Raw genomic sequence first — 18,021 nt, 5'->3', positions numbered from 1 at the left:
TTAGTACAAGTATATTTTAGACACACACTAATTTCCCCCCCACCTCGAACTGTTTCAATTTCCTCACTGACAAACACTTTACCATTTTATATCGTAAAGGTCAGATCCACCGTTATTGTAACAGAGTGGTGTTTGGGCGATTGACTAGAAATTCAAACTCCGATTAGTGACAATTTCACAGTCTTGTTTTATTACAAGTGTAAACTTTTTAGTCAGTACAGAAGAGGCCGTGGATTGTGTTCAGAGTTGATGACGATAGATTTTGATGAGTCAGAGTAGGTCAAAGTGGATGAGAGTGGTTCATGGTAGGTGGTGGGTCACGGTGGGTGGTGGGTCAGAGTGGGTCGCCGTGGGTGGTGGGTCACGGTGGGTCACAGTGGGCCATGGTGGGTGGTGGGTCAGAGTGGGTCACGGTGGGTCGTGGGTCATGGTGGGTGGTGGGTCAGTGGGTCGTGGGTTAAGTTTTCATTGACCCACGCCAACTCTGCCCTATTGATGATGACGTCACGGATGAGGAAATCAACGACGAACCTGATACCGACATCAATCATCTTCCTGGTAGACTCCTAAAATGCGATGTCTAAGTTAATCCTACTTCGGAAGATTTTGAAGAAGCTGCAGAACCCGGTCCTTCAAGTGGTTCTAAAAGTAAAAGGCGTAAAAAAGGCACATCATGGGAAGAATGCGCAGGTAATGTAGATGTTTTCATGGTAATTTTGGTAGAGGAGACACTGACGAAGTCACATCGAGAACAGATTGTGTCCTGAATCCTGTAGAAGTCATTGAATTCTTTTTCTGTGATGACAAAATAAAACTAATAGTTGACAAGTCGAACTTACATGCTCTCCAGAGAAATCATACTCTGAATGCCACAGAAGATAAAGTAAAGGTTTACTTAGCTATATTGGTGCTTACAGGATATTTGACATCCAAATATATCCGTGTGTTTTGGGAAGTGAAGTCGAACACCCATAATGACATGGTAGCAAATAGTATGCGCATAAATAGATTTCTGGAGATTCATCAGTACTTACATGTATGGGATAATCTAAATTTGCCTACTAATGACAGGTTTGCCAAAGATAGGCAATATTTCGATCTCATCAATCGAAATTTCTTAAATAATTTGGAAATAATGCTTCAAGTCACATCTCAATTGATGAAACCACGGTCTCATATTTCGGCCGTCATGGTGCCAAGCAACAAACACACGGTAAATATCTGAGATTTGACTATAAACTGTGGTCAGCTGTCATCCAAACAGGTTATTCGATTGGTTTTGAACCCTTCAGGGAGCTCAGTATAGCAAGCTAGCGTATCAAGAGGATCGTGGTCTAGGTTCAAGTGTTGCTTTGGATATGGTGTCTAGGTTACCGCAAGGCCTTGGACCTTACAATTTTTATTTTGATAACTTTTTCACAACATTGGTACTTGTTGAAACTTTGTCAGTGCATGGAAATGGAGGCACTGGTACATTACAAGAGAATCGTATCGAGAAATGTCCGTTGCAAGAGACAAAAGCACTGAAGAAGGAGAAGAGAGGTTCATTCTCTTTCGCAGCAAAAAGTGATATGGTTTTAGTGAAATGACATGATAATAGTATTGCGAGTGTAGTGTCTAACTGTCATAGTGTACTGCCGATTCAGAAAGAATATAGGATTGGTGTTCGTCATTCACGTAAAAATTAGAACTTGAAATATAATAAGTAATAATTAAAGCCTAATAATACCAACAATTTTACACTCTGAACTTTAGCCATAACTCATAATCTAAGGTTATTGTTGGAAAGTTATTCATTTGCAGTGGAAGATATATAAAAAAAATATATATTTATCCCATACATTATACAATTTTCAATATGGCATAGTCTTCCTTATCTCAACTCACTTTTTCTAACAGCACTCTTAAAAATTGTTGCTCAGGAGATGATCATGTTAATAAGCACGGGTTCTCATAAGAAGAAGGAAAACGAGACTGTTACAAAAGTTATAAAATGGAACGGGATCACTTAATGCTCGTCTCAGTTTGTCTCACTTTACAGACAAAAAAAAAATCTAATGGAAACGGAAAATTCTTCACGAATCACTCAAGAAGACAAGACTTCTACGAACGATACTGAACTAGACTTTTTTTGTTTAAGTTAAGTACCCGTGAATTAAGTTCAGACAAGAATAAATTTCTCAAGAATAAATAATAGACGATAATCATTGTTTTTTGTAAAACAATACGAGACGAAACTTCAACAAATGCTATGAAATGAGGCGAAAAATATTTAATGATCGTCTAGTATTTTTTTTTTTTATGTTTGTCTTTAAGTTAGAAATCCTTGTCGAGAGGAGAAAGAATTTAGCAAGAATAAAAACGAGATGGGGTATCTACAAAATTCTTGAAAATTGACAACGAATGACATGAAATCATTCAGTTTAACGTTCCACAATTATGCTTTTTAAGGTAAGGGAAACAATAATTAGAGCAAATAATTTCATATGCAAATTTATTATAGCAAATAATAAACCACTTGTAAACTATTGTGTATGATTTTTTTCGCTTGTTTCCCTATTATCGTCAAAAATAAAGTCAAGAACTGTTTTCTCTCTCTATCTGAAAGCATCAATCTTATATGTTAATGTTTTCAGCAAACACCGTGTGGCTTCAGAGAGCAGCCTTTCTAAAGACATATATTGAAAACAGTAAATCTTTCGATAAAATTAAATCACGTTAGAAGTGTTGGGAATATTTTCCTTGTTTTCTGTCACTTCCAAGACAAAATTATTTATTTCGTGACTTTACTTACAATAGTCATAGAGCAGATTATTGGTCTAATATATTGACAGAACAATACTTTTGTCATTCTTAGAAATAACACAGAAAATGTTATATTTTTGTTTTAGGGAATGCATACCACTGGGCCACAAAACGTTATATGTCTTCATTCTTGCACAAAAAGATGGAACTCTCGAAGAGGGCGTAAAATATTACCCGCTGGAAAACTTGGAGACATTAGCTAGTTTGTGCTAACGATAGTGTAAGATAAAATTATTGGTGCAATATGTTGACATGAAAACTACTCCTGTCGTCTCATGTTTTTAAAGAAAGCAACACAAAAGAAGGGCCTACACACACAAACAAAAAATACATATATACATATGTTTTATGCGAAAGAGGTGTGCGATCCCTTATAGACCCAATAATGGGGCCCCAAAGGTGTATTTCTCGTCATTCTTCCACCAAACACTGGAATTTTTGGAGGAGGCACAAAATATTTCCTACTGTAACACTAGGGTATATTAGCTACTTCGTAGCGAGTCTTCTTATTGAAATGACACAGAAAAAGGTTGTATATATATTTTTTTTTAAGTGGGTGCGGTCCAGAGCCCCTTTTGAATCAGTCACTGGATAAGCAGCATTAACAGAAACAGTAATAAATGAGCAGTGAAATAAGCAGAATTTGTGTAGTACTAACTAGCTGAGAAGTTAGTGCTGACTTGCTGAACAAATACGGCTTGCAATCACCAAATTTGCAAGAAGGCCACCACTATACGTGTTTTCAATAGAACGCACATAAATAAGTGGGAGAGACCTGGGCGGAAATCACTCCGTTGCGATTGTGGTTGTAAGACTGATTTTACAGAAGACGGTAGAAAATTATATTATTCGAGGAGATAAGTTTCCTAGTACTAGTGATGGGAATGGCAGGTATATTTATCATTATTTTATTTCACTCATGGAAGTTTATTGCCATTTTAACTAGAAGTAATGAACGTATTGAAGATTTAGCTTATTGCGACACTTTGAAACTCTACTTTAATATACTCTTGGAACTCTCTTACTACTAATTTAGTAATTCGAATATAATCATTTTTACACGTTTCTGAATAAAATTATGCCAGAAGTGTATAAACAGTGTTGATTGATTCAAATAACGTGGAAGTTTTGTCTACGGTTTTTTAAAGCAATCAGTCCTGGTTCTTAAATGAAAGTTGCCTTTTCAAATATATATATATATATATATATATATATATATATATATATATGTGTGTGTGTGTGTGTGTGTGTGTGTGTGTGTGTGTGTGTAAGTTGTTTTTAATTAGTTTAATGAAAGAAGATATTCAGTTTCGTACGAAACAAACTCGTCTGATTTCGGAAGGAGATGAAGTTTATTCCTTTGTCTTCTATTCAGTTTCTTCATACAGTAATGTCTGCACTATACTCCTGTATTTTGTTACTTTCTAAACATTTCCCCCTTTTTTCTTTAGATTCTTCCCTGTTCCACTTCACTCGACAGCCGGTTCTCACATCCCTTGGCTCCAATTTCTATGGAAATTAAAACGAGATTTTCCCGTTCGGGCCCCTCATGCGCGAAGAAGTTGAGAGGCCGGGTGGGGATGCCGCTGCAGGAGAGGAATGTGAGATTGGTTGAAGGCATAGAAAGGCGAACCACGGCAAGAAATAGAGAAAGAACGAAGAAAGAGCTAGTTCGTCATGAGACAGAGGCTTTAGAGAAGCCGTGAACTCACAGATATCTTTCTTAGCTCTTCCGATCTCTCTCTCACATTGCGGTTTTCTCGCCTTTTTTGCGTTCTTTTTTGCCCTCGTAACTCAGGCAATAAACGTGTAATCTAGAAGTAGTAATTGCATCTGCCACCAAAAAGAAAGATAACATAGAAAGAAACTAATTTACTTATTGATAGAAAAGACTTAGAAAATATTTAATAACATAATACTTAATTCACAATTTATCAAGTACTGGATTACAATTTATCAAGAAAGATTACAATGTTCAGATATTGGCAATACAGGGTGGTAAGAAAGCGTGGAAACAATGAAATAAAAGGAAAGATTTTAAATGATTTGCAAACGTAACACTGTAGATGAGTAGTACAAGGGGGAGGGTTAGAACTTGTGGTGTCGATGGCCGCCATCCTGAAATCCGTCATTTTGAATTCACTTTCATTTTTCTAAACAAAAAACATATGTTGTGATATCTTGTTTCCATCTGAAATTTTCTCAGGAATGCAATGCTATTTCTTTTTGCTTTATCACATACCGTGTTATGACCTTTTATTGTTGTTTACATAATGTATCACATTCCACATAATTTTCCCGATTAAAGGATGTGTTTGCTGTGTTGTCCATCCCAGTGAATTGTCATTCTTTTTCCCATTCATCCAAACCTTGCTCAAAGTGCTATGCCCAAAGTGGTATGCTAGTACAACCTAGTTATGCATTCACTTAGGTCAGCGTTTCCCAACCGGTGTGCCGTGAATGGGCGGCTGGTGTGCCACGAGGAATCGAAACAAAATTATTAATTTTATAGCAATTAAATTGTAAAACGTAGGGAAAATGTATATTTGTATTTCACATTACTATGAACCTCTACAATGAATTTACAAATTTAAGTTTCATACCGGCTACTGTTGTGTACATTTCTAATGCTGAAAAAAGTATATGTTATCATTGTTATGACCATTATTGCTTCTTTATTGTTGCAAACTATTTCGTAAGTTGAAAATTTAAAATATCATTCAATCCTTCCGACAAATTGCCTACATTTGTGTTTTGAAAATAAAAGAGATTTGTTTGTTCGTTCGTTATTTAGTGATCTTTCTTCTTTGTAAAAGGTTGGACAGTTTTCAAAAAGAAAGCGTATTTAAAAAAAACAACCCAATCCAATATTTTATTGCAATTTTCTATTTTAAAATTAGAATGAAAAATAAGCATAATGATTTACCACGGGAAAACCCAGTGGTAGAGTTTTCTTCATTGTGAGAAGAAGATCAATAATTACAGTAAAAATACCACTGTGTTTTATATTTACAAATAATAATATCTATAAGTATGCCGCGAGAGTCCAAGTAACAACCGTAGTGTGCCGCAAGTTGAAAAAGGTTGGGAAACGCTACCTTAGGTGTTCAATATCAATAGAGCAATGTCATGCGAACGTGTTGGCCACTCCAGAGCACCAATGCCTACCAATCAATGAGTTGGTAAACTACACATTCAAATATTCCCGAACACAATTTCAATAATGCGGGAGGACATCATCGTGTTGGTACACCCAGCCACAAAATTATCTCCCCCTCCTAAGTGCTCTAATTCCATTACTTGAGGTCCACGTCTTTTGCAGTTGTGAGAACACCTCGACAGATGCAACCTAACTTACACGTAACTTTTCTCGACACTGACAGCAGTTTTTAACCCTCATCCAGGTGTTTATCCATGTAAAATTATAAATTAGGTGAACAACGAAACAGTTCTCCATTCTAAGATGAATTTCTATGGTTCGGATCGTGTTTTTCAAAGAACACCATATATTTATCTTAATATTGTTGTGTATGTAATGTATTATTTCTTTATATACTGTATGTTTAGAGAAATAAAATACTGACCACACATGAATCATAAAATGGTTGAAAGTAGCTGAGAATATCAAATGTAGAACAGCTGATGGAAATAAGTTAGAAAATGATTGCCTTCATTGAGAGACCTTCTCCAATTCTCCTCATTCCAAGATCTTTTTCTTTCAGGAGGAGGGAAGATCTTTCTTGTCACACTGAGTATGTATTGAAATTGAAATTGAAACATTTGAAAAAGTTTCAACCTGGCCGGGATTTGAACCCGGGTCTGCCGAACAGAAGTTCAATATGCTAACCACTTAACTACCGTGTCACTTAACCTTTTATCTGAACCTTTAGCTAGTTAAAATCGTTGCATGTAAGCCTATGCAAGTTACTAATGATCGTATGAGAAGACGTTCCTTATGAGTGTCACGATAACTTACTCGAGATTTTCTTCTTTAACTCAAAAGCAAGTTATATAGACCTTCGTCAATAAGGAAAATATCACGACACGTTCTTCAAGTTGAGGCTACCTCATCGTTTTTAACTGCTCCCGATTAACATTACTACTATTCTTCCTCATCGTAATTTATAATTTCCAAAGAAGAAGAGCCGGCAGCATTTACGCCGATCCCAAGAGTTTCAGTATTCGCGCGCTACCCTAGTTTGAAGTTGGTCATGTAAAATGTACAGAAAAATTTGAGCAAGAGAACAGAACCTAACCAACCCCTGCGGGGCTCCTAACCCGTTCCTACTACTACTACTATTATTATTATTATTATTATTATTATTATTAATAATAATAATAATAATAATAATAATAATAATAATAATAATACTTTTACTATGGATCCGTATAGTAAAACTGCAAGCTTATTTTAATGTAAAAAGTGTTATGAAAATTTAAAACATCCTTAAGCAAGGTTTGAACCCACACCAAAAAAATAATTTCCATTACTAGAACGTTGCCCTACAATACTCGGCCACGAAAGACGACAGCTATCGGCCTTAACTTCAGCTATATGTAGGTCATGACTATTTATGTCCTATCTGTATCGACCAAAAAGATCAGAGGATATCTGAAATTCTTGGAATCTCCAGCACATCAAAATCTGCGGGGTCGTTAGTTACGCCTCTGGACCCGTTCCATACACGAGAAATTAATTAAGGGGACAACATTAAAAAAACTGACAATAATATACAAATGTATATTATTTCTACTGTCCCTAATAGTAGACATTTTTTTTACTGAAATGGGCCCACGACTCATTATCGTTTTATTTACCTTTAGTGTGGCGTTCTGTTTATGTAATGTAGTGAACCTTTTTGATGCTTCACTTATAGTTTCATTTTCGTTGTGATGATCATAAGAGAATAAGTGAATAAGTGATGAGATCAAGTCGTATTAACAACATCTAAAGTATCAGGTTGTCAGAAAAGTCATGAAGTATTTCGGAAAAATATGACAAATGATGGTTTCTGGATATACTAGAGTTATTCGGGTCATGCAAAAAATTGTCATGAATAGCTAAGATGTTATGCGTTTTGTGTAGTAATATTGCTCTTTGTTTTGTTAGGTTTTACAGATTTGATCAGAGATGGCGTTGGTCAATGAAAGCTTGACCCACCACCCACCGCGACCCACTCTGACCCATGATACACCACCTAACTTGACCCACTCTGACCCACCATGACCCACTGCGACCCATCATCTAACATGAACTACTGGCTCACCAAACCACATCGTCATCAACTCTGATACATGATCCACGCCCTCTTTCTATCGACTAAAGAGTTTATACTTGTAATCAAACCAGGTTTTCAAATTCTAACTAATCACAGTTTGAATTTCTATGGTCTATCCCTCAAGTACCGCTCTATTACAATAATGTTGGCTCTGACCTTTACGATATAAAATGGAAAAGTGTTTGTCATGGGCAAAATTACGATGAATTTCAATTAAATTATCATGGACTAATTATTTCCTTGTAGAATTATCGATACTTTTCAGTGGAGAAACAGATGAAATTTGAAAGTCCCAAATCAAGGTAAGTAGACCAACACAGAGAAGCTTACAATACAAATTTTATGTCTTACAACTTTATGGGTTAATTGCCCTCTGTTCTAGGCGCTCCATATAATAAACAACCTTCAGCAATTATTATAAGGCGCATGCTAAACATATATAGATATATGATGCGAAGCACTGTATTTTTGTTGATTTGAGTTGATTTTGAGTTTAACGTCCCTTCCAACATCGAGGCTATATGAAACATGGACCTACCCCTTGCTGCGAACGTCGCCAAAACCTAGTGGCCCACTTGCGGGTAAACGTCGATCGTCAATATAGAGACGAATCGAAGGATTGCCGCTAGTGTCCCACTGCCGGCAGAGTTTCGTCGAGTCGAAACAGATATCTCGCGTCGTGGTTTTGAAGTTACCACCGCGTAGCAGCGAGGACTTCGTTTTGGTCCGCGCTCCTTCGATTCGTCGCGGAGAATCGCGAAGGGATCAACACGAACTATCGCAAGTCATATGCATGCGGTTATTATTATATTTTTTTCTCTGACAAATTGCTCCTTAAATGACCTCCGGGGGCCAAGAATAAGCTCAACATCAACATCATGAAGTGAAAAAACTTGAGATAAGTGCGATAATTGTATGAATTTAGATGAAAATTGTCGTCGATCATTAGAAAGTGAGTATGCGAGAACTATGAAATAAAGTAAATAGACACGAGTCATTTTGTTATAAAATTACATGGCGAACGCATTTTATCTTATCCCAAACAGTTATCGTCTTATATGTACGGTTAAAGGAGCACTCTGATTGACCAAATTAAAAAGATTTGAACGATTTTTCCTTTTACAAGCGACGTCTCCTTCGTCGCCTCCGTGGCGAAGTGGGAAGAACACCCGCCCAGTAGTCATAAGGTTGGTGGTTCAAGCACCAACCGGGTGCTTTTTGGTATTTTTAGTGTTTTTAGCCTCCCCTTAATGTAAACAAATCACAAATATAGGCGATTTAATATATTTTCTAGGAGTAAATTTATAGTTCATTGGCTTTTGGTCGCGTCAGAAGATGCTGTCTACAATGCAGTGAGAAGGGAGGGTCGGTGGTTCAGAGTGCGTCATAGTGAGTGGTGGGTTACTGTAGGTAGTGCGTCGCAGTGGGTCACGGTGGATGATGGATCGCAGTGGGTCACATGCTGCTGACCCACTCGAAAAACTCGATCAATTTGACCCAATGACCCACTGCAACTGGATTTCACACCACATACGAAATGGGAGACCAAAAATTGCATGTTCACCATATTTTGTTGTTTTACTTCAGGCAAGGGAAGAACGCACGAATAATGTTTGTGATTTTTTTGTCCTCCATGTTTCTGGGGTTTTGTCCCTGTTAGTGGAAAAAGCATAAAACCGAGTAAAACGCGTAAAAATTGGAAACAATTTACTGAGGAAGGTTCGTTAATTTAATTTACTTAAAAAATAATCCAGCATACAGCAGCGCCTCCGTACATATGAGTTGTCAATTTAAAGTTGACTTCTCTGGACTATGCTTTCTTCATAATACTTTACTATTTTATCATGACTGAAATCAGAAAGTTTCAGCATTATTACACTGGAATCGTAAAAGTGTGTAATTACTGAATTCACTGCATCTCCATTTTCCCTTCTCTCAGAACAGTCATGTCCTAGAGTAGTGGCTTAAGGGTTAGTTTCATAATGTAGCGGACGCGAGTTCTATTCCGGCTGTGGCAATTCAGGAATTGTTTATAATCTACAAAACTAATACTTTTTATGTATACTAACATAAAAAATATTCAATTTCTCTGGATCTAAGAGTTGGGACACTTCCTTTACAGGTGAAATGCCAACAACACAAAATTACGTCATTCGTAACAACCGTCGTAACTCTCTGGTAAGTAACGTTTTTGGACAATAATTGATGAACACATAAGGGCTAAACACTATTCTTACTGCTGTAGTATGGGCCAAAAATGAGTTCCAAGGAATTGTTCCTACCTATGCACAAATTGCAAATAGTGATCGAAATTACAATAGCGATCGCTAGTCACGAGAATGATCCTATTTAAGATGTCACTTCACCTTTCTACTTAGAAGAAGGGCGAAATTAAATGCATTACTGTTATCAGCTAACAAATCTTTATATTCCATTTATTGTTGTTATAAAATGAAAAATATATCTGTATATCCATAAACGTAATAATATTATTGCGTTGATGTGTAAAAATAAGAAACACCTGACATACTCTATATATTTTCTGTTCCTATGAATACCTTCGAGTATGTTACTTTTCCTTTCCATTGTGGTAATAATAATAATAATAATAATAATAATAATAATAATAATAATAATAATAATAATAATAATAATAATAATAATAAGGAATAGCATAATTGCAATACCAATTACATAAACATTATCTTCCCATTCAGAAAAAATACTAATAACCACGACGGGATTTGAACCCAAGTAGCTACAATGGGAGCTTCCTTCTTTCACATTTCTTTTTAAACAAATCGCCCCAACCGAAGTATTGTTCGCCACTAGCACCTCATGTCCTTTCGACGTATTCCAAACATTACAGGAACACCAACACAGAAATACTGAGGACAATTATAATTCCGATTTTGCTCTTCAGAGGAATTCGAACCCTAGTGGATTGTGCCTCATGATCAGAAGCCGAGCGCCCGGGATCACTCGGCTAGTGCCACGAGGTTCAATTTGTCACAAACTCCTCATAAGTATATAAGAAAATAAACTAGTACTTATGGAACATAAACATAGAACTGTCTATTTCTACATGTGTTAATACAATTCAAAGAATGTGAAAATAATTTATCTCATCTTTTCTTCTTTGCAAATTAGAAGTTATGGTAACGGCGAAACGTAATGTAAATCGGGACCATCCTGCAACAGATGACCAGCGCCGTAACTTAGATTATTTTCTGGGGGCAAACATTAATAAGTTTATTTGGGACCCCTAGAAAAAGTTGTTTTTCTAATTATTGGTCCCCCTTTCTCCAATTCTCTCTTATTCTTTATAGGCCCACCGGAGACTTTGTTCTTCCCGCACGGCAAGGTCTGCGGTTCCGTTAGTTACTCCCTGGGCCCATTCCATACATGACAAAATTATTAAGGGGACACTATTGATAAATCTCAAAGCCATACGAATAAATATTACTTAAATGGGTCCACGACTCATCTTTGTTCTATTTACCTTTTGTGAGCTGTTTTGTTTATGTAATGTAGCGACCCTATTTGATTCATTTCTAATTTCATGCACGTATAGTATATGGGGTAAGAAAATTTTGTCTAAAAATGGGCACCCTCGAACGGCGGGGAGTTTCTCTGGGGGGCGGTTGCCCCCCACAAGTGACGACTCTGCCGATGACGTAGGCTCAACTTGAAGAACATTTCGTGATATTTTCCTCATTGATCAACGTCCATAAAACTTGTTTTTGAGCTGAACAAGGAAATCTCGAGTAAGTCATTAAGGCACTCACACAAGTTGCTTATATTTTCTTATTTATATTTTTAGATATATTTTCTTTATATTTATTTGTTTTTGTTATATTTGAGTATATTGTTATATTTTTCCATGAAACGACTTTAACTAGGTATTAGTTTGAGTGGAGGTTTAAATGGCGCGGTAGGTGAGTGGTTAGCGCATTGAACTTCTATTTGGTGGACTCGTGTTCAAATTCCGGCCAGGTTAAAACTTCTTCAAGTGTTTCTGATTCAATTTCAATTGCAATGCATACTCAGTGTGATAAGCAATATATTCTCTCCTCCAGAAAGAAGATGTTGGAATGAGGAGAATTGGAGAAGGTCTCTCAATGGAGGCAATCATTTACAAAGTTATTTCCAGCAGTTGTGCTAGATTTGATATTTTCAGCTACTTTCAAGCATTTTCTGATTCATATGCGATCAGTGTTTTTATTTCTTTGAATATGCAGTATATAATGAAAAAAATACATTAAATACACAGCGGTATTGAGATTAACATCTGATGTTCATTGGACAACACGCTCTGAACCAGAGAGATTGATCTCAGAATGGAGAACTGTTTCGTGCGTCATCTACTCACAATTTTACTTCCATACAGACTTGACTCAGTGCTACCAACTGCTGTCAGTGCCTAGAAATTTACGCTTAAGTTGGGTTGCATCTGTCTAGGCGTTCTCACAACTGCAAAAGACCTGGACCCCACGTAATGGAATTAGAGCACTTAGAGGGGAGATACTTTTGTGGCTGGGTGAACAACACATCCCATCTTCAGATAAGAGGGATTGCAAGGTATCTTCTTCCAACATTCGTCGATACTCGATTGCTGTTAAGGTAGCATTGATAAACAATGGACCCACATCACGAGTCCCCCACACACCACACAACACTACCACGTTTCCAGGAATGTCAGCAGATAATTCACGGGTGTGTGGTTACTGGTTACTGGTGTGTGGTTAACGGATGCCCTATCTGCGTGACAGTAGTTAAACTCATCAGCAACGACTTTTGTGCTTCGATCTTCTGACATCAAAAATATCATCTCATTTCGTTTTCCTTACGTCACAGCCATGTTATTTACTCACCTGAAACGATACCAAGAAAACAAAGAAAATAGTCATAACTTACTGCTAGTATGTGATAAAGCAAACACAAACACAACATTGTATTCCTGAGAAAATTTAAGGTCAAATTAAGGTTTCCATTTAAGAAAATAAAAAAGTGAATTGAAAATAACGGATTTCAAAATAGTGGCCATGGATATTACATGTTCTAAACGTTTTTCCCCTACCTATAAGGGAAAGCCGGAAAAACCGGTACCCAAAATATTTTTGCTTGTTCCTCAGCAACTATGTGGATAGTATAACTTGAATTAGTTTCCAAATGCTAAATAGATTTCTTATTGACAGCTACGTATTTCAATGGAAAAAGCTGGTCATTTTCGAGAGGAAAAACATTTTTTAAAGGATATGCAAAAACCCGGTTTTGCCCGACCAGGTCGCACAAAACCGAGTATATATAAAATAATTATAAAAAGGGTTATGTTACGAAAAAATATGTAATTACTTCAAGAACTAGTAGAGTAAGAATCAATACAACTGAAAAAAATATGAGAGCATTAAAAAGTGCGAAAAATATAGAAAGCTAGACTATATTGGACCAATAACATAGAAAAAAAACTTTAGGTCACGATTTTGTTAAATCTAAGAACAAAAAATTACAAATAAAAGTTTCATCATATTCGTCCACATTGCTATAATTTTCGTGTGCCCATCCTTTACAGTTAAGGCACTGTATTTAACCTTCTCAGATTTACACTGTACTACTCGGTTCTGTCCGACTGTTTATGTCCCGGTTTTATCCTACTACGCCATTATTCAGAACTACAGGCCTAGCACCTCTCAAAGAGCACAAAAATCCTAATTCAAGACATGATATAACAGCAGGAAGAGTTATTATTATATGTTGTATACTTACATAAGTCAATCTTCCAGTGGTAAGGAACAGCATTATATTATCGATGGGAGACAAATCAAAACTCTTCTACACAAATTCTTCAATACATCGCCGACAACAAAGGAGCCACTTACTCAGCTTTCTCTTAAACTAAGAATGACATGGTGGTTGTTTGCAATTAATTTCATGCGTTGGCCGACAGATAGCCAGAAAACCCAGGTCCCGGTTATATCCACCTACCCGGTTTTATCCGACTTTCCCCTGCTACTACCCCTACCCCTACCCCTACTACTAATCTATAGTGTTACTTTTGGGAGTCTTTTAAATATCTGCTTTTATTTGGATATTTCAACACTTTTGGACCACCCTGAATATTTATACTTACATGACTATATATTATAGGGTGTAAATGTGTTGTTTCTAAATGAATTCTGTCGAAAATATATTATTTTTCGTTGCAACATCTATATACTAATCCCTACATATTTGGTGGCATGAACAGGAAGAATATTTTCGAATATGTTTAAAATGTAACTAAGTATTGAACTTAACTGTATTATTTGTCAGGAAAGTAAATGTACACCTACTTTTCGAGTCTGGCATTCCTGCACTCCATCCGTGGAGAGTATGAGAATTAAATCAATCAAATGTTTACTGAGGGGCAAAAAGAAAAGTCTAATCTGAATAAGACATTGCAGAGGGACACAAGCTGTGAATACGGATAGTGCATTGTGTAAATAAAAGACGACACCGAAAGAGAGAGCCAGAAACAGCTCTTAAACGGAGAAAAAAGACTAAAAATTGTCGAAGTGGGAACGTAAAACACAAATACAAAAATACACCGACAACTAAACGTTTACCACCCGGTGATCTTGGTGTAGTGGTTAAAGTACTGGCTTATAAAGGGAAAGGACGCCAGTTCGAATCCTTGGCAAGGACATTTTAAAAATTTTTTGTTAATAATACATACAGGTCATGAGAGATGGTAAAAAGGTCGTATTTAGTCTTTCGTAGCAATTATTATTGGTAACGTTTAGTACTGATAATACTTTTTATCTTTGCGTATTGCTTTTATTCTTGTCTTCATTTCGAAAGAGAATAATATCCGAACAAATGCCACCAAAATTCCTCTTATTTTGAATGTAAACGCCATTTGCAATTAGTAAAGAATAAAAATTGAACGTTCCGACGTAACTGCAAAAAGTAAAAAAAAATAAGGAAGTGGAGAGGTTCGAACCTATACTCATGATTATTAAAAATACTATCTCTACGTGCCTTACACCTCTCGACCATATTTCTACGTTAACAAATAACAGGCTTGTGTTTAGGTTAGATTGATCAATACGTTTTGCAAAGAGGCCCGGTTTACCTCTGACGCAGCACAGATGCGAGAAGGGAGAAGGGAGCAAAACACTTTTTCTCTCCTCCTCTGTGTGTCTATTTATCTATCTATCTGTATATATATAACGCTATTTGACCACCCTAAATTTCAGCGGATTGAGACGAAACTTGGAACAAACATTAACTGTTGAAATATCTTGATGAGTTCGTTAATCAGAATAATCAGATGAAAATGTTCAAAATGGCGGCCCTTCAAACTCTTAAAAAGTTCCAAGGCAACCAAATTTCGCCCATGAATAGGTATTCAAAAAGTTTGAGTCACTTTTCCTCTTTTACTGAAATATTTGTGTGCAGGGACTTATCCTCTTTTATTGAAATATTTGACCCGATTAATCGCCTAAAGAAGGTTCACGCCCTTTCGATACGGTCAGGCTTTTTTTTTTGCAGGAGGGGGGGGGGATATTTTCCTATCGGAACAAGATGATTGTTAGTGACCATATGAAATTAAACATTGAAAGTGAAATAACTTATGAAATGTTATTTGAAAGAATAATATAATAAATGTGCTTTCCCCTAACACAGAGAACTGTAAATAATATATTTCGAGTTCGGGAGCGTGAATCGCGAGGAGTGTTATTTGATTTGCTTTTTAGTAGCACATTGCATTCCAAATAAAGGTAGGCAACATTAGTGGTAAGTAAAACAATAATAATAATAATAATAATAATAATAATAATAATAATAATAATAATAATAATAATAATAATAATAATAATAATAATAATAATAATAATAGGTGTTGTTTGTGGCAAGGCAATATCTTCCTCAATTCTTCTTCAAACGTAATGATTGTAACGCCTTATCTCCCTTACAAACAAACTTTTAGCAATTTATATCAAGAGAACGGGAAATTGTATAGTGATGGGAGCAACGTTGGACAGTATGCACTCATAGTAATCAGAGAAATAAGCGATTTCGATACAAAATGAACGAAGATTCATGTCATGGGGAGTCATGGGGCCACGGCAGAGCCCTCTTTAGGCAAAATGTTGATAACTTATATCGAGAAAACAGGAGATGATAGTGGGATGGGACCAACGTTGGACACCGTGGGCCCATAAGGCGCATCGAAAAAACTAGAAGGGGGGGGCGCTAGACAGCCTTACTTATTTCCACATAATAATATAAAATTATATTGTCGAAATATACACACGAGTTAGCTAGTAATATTTCATATTATTATTATTATTATTATTATTATTATTATTATTATTATTATTATTATTATTATTATTATTATTATTATTTAAAATACGAAGTTTCAAATGAGGCGATCGAGTATTTACGTAAACAAAATGATAATTCATTTGATAATATTCACTAGTCCACTATACATTTGCGAGGTTTTGCTTTGGGAAATGTAGTGTATACAACATTGAATAGTAAAAGTATTACAATAAAAATATATTATTAAAAATATTGATTAAGTAATTGGAGTTAAACATACTTACTAGTAAGAATTTTATATAGAGAGATGATTTACTTTAAAGTGCGATGCAAACGAATATTCGAGTTTTAATCCGATTAGAAATCGATAACTTACACAAGAATATTTACTTTATTAGTTCCATAAATCTTTATGCTTATCGTGTTATAATTCACTTTCAAATTATGATTTTTGCATTTCAAAACGTAGAACGGGAAATAAATGTAATATTCTATTTTTAAGGAAACCTTTCAAACAGTGATTATTTCAGGGCCTGACCTGTGGGAGAATTTGAGACTCTGTCGACATAAATTTCCCTCTTCGTGGCCATAAGTTATCTTCGATCATGCTCAAAGTGGACTAATAATGTTTTATTAGTTTTCTCTCATTCATATATTGACCATTACCGGGGGAGAATCTTCTGAAATCGTCAATGCTTATAATTAGTTTTTCATTGCAAATCAAAGGATAATAATGAAATATTGAACATAATATTTTGTTCTCAGCTGTGGATTTTAGATTTGCAATTCATATAATGTTCCCTTCTAATGGAATTTGAGAGAAAAGTAGTTGCCAAAGATTTATTTAAAGAAATGTTCTCAGTCCTCTGATGAAAATAGGAACACATTAAAAAAAACGAATACTCCCTTCAGGGTTTGAACACATACTTCTAATTGATAGACTAGTGAGCCAAACCGCTCGACCAGATCGTATGTCTTCCGTGCGTCTGTTTTGACTTTTGGGTAAAGTAGTTTCCTGCTCCACACTTCTTTTTGTTTATATCGATACGACTATAAGTTTGTGGTGAATATTTGGCAGTTACAGGTCTTGCAGTGCATAAAAGTCTTTTCCGTATAAATTATATTCAATTTTACGTTTTAATAATTTATATACAACAGGTTGAATCTGTGAAATGATTGGGGTTGGAGTGATCGTAAATGTTTTCATAGTTAGGAGCGTGGATATGCAAACTCGCTCAACGTGGGGATTTTCTTTTGAGAAATTTGGTACCAGAGCGCAGTGATCGGAAAAACGAAACTTTCCCGATTTTGCACATGTGAATCTCTACAATAGGAAACTGTTTTAATAAATGTGGCTATTGCAGAGACCATCAAGTCAGAAATGCCGCAAAATTTCTATGCACTTTTGCCGAACATGACCCTCTGAGACAAAAACCATTCAACCATTCAACCATGCTCAGATCGAAAGTTTCGCTCTCTCCTTCTCTCTCTCTGTCTATATATATATATATATATATATATATATATATATATATATATATATATATATATATATATATATATATATATATAAGGGTTTTTGTGAACGCAACAACTGTCGTAACTTTCAGCGGATGGAGATTAA

Source organism: Thermobia domestica, chromosome 6, assembly GCF_964235325.1.
Source record: "Thermobia domestica chromosome 6, izTheDome1.hap1.1, whole genome shotgun sequence".
NCBI classification, from domain to species: domain Eukaryota; kingdom Metazoa; phylum Arthropoda; class Insecta; order Zygentoma; family Lepismatidae; genus Thermobia; species Thermobia domestica.
The sequence above is the reverse complement of the archived record's forward strand: the minus strand, read 5'-3'. Positions refer to the sequence as shown.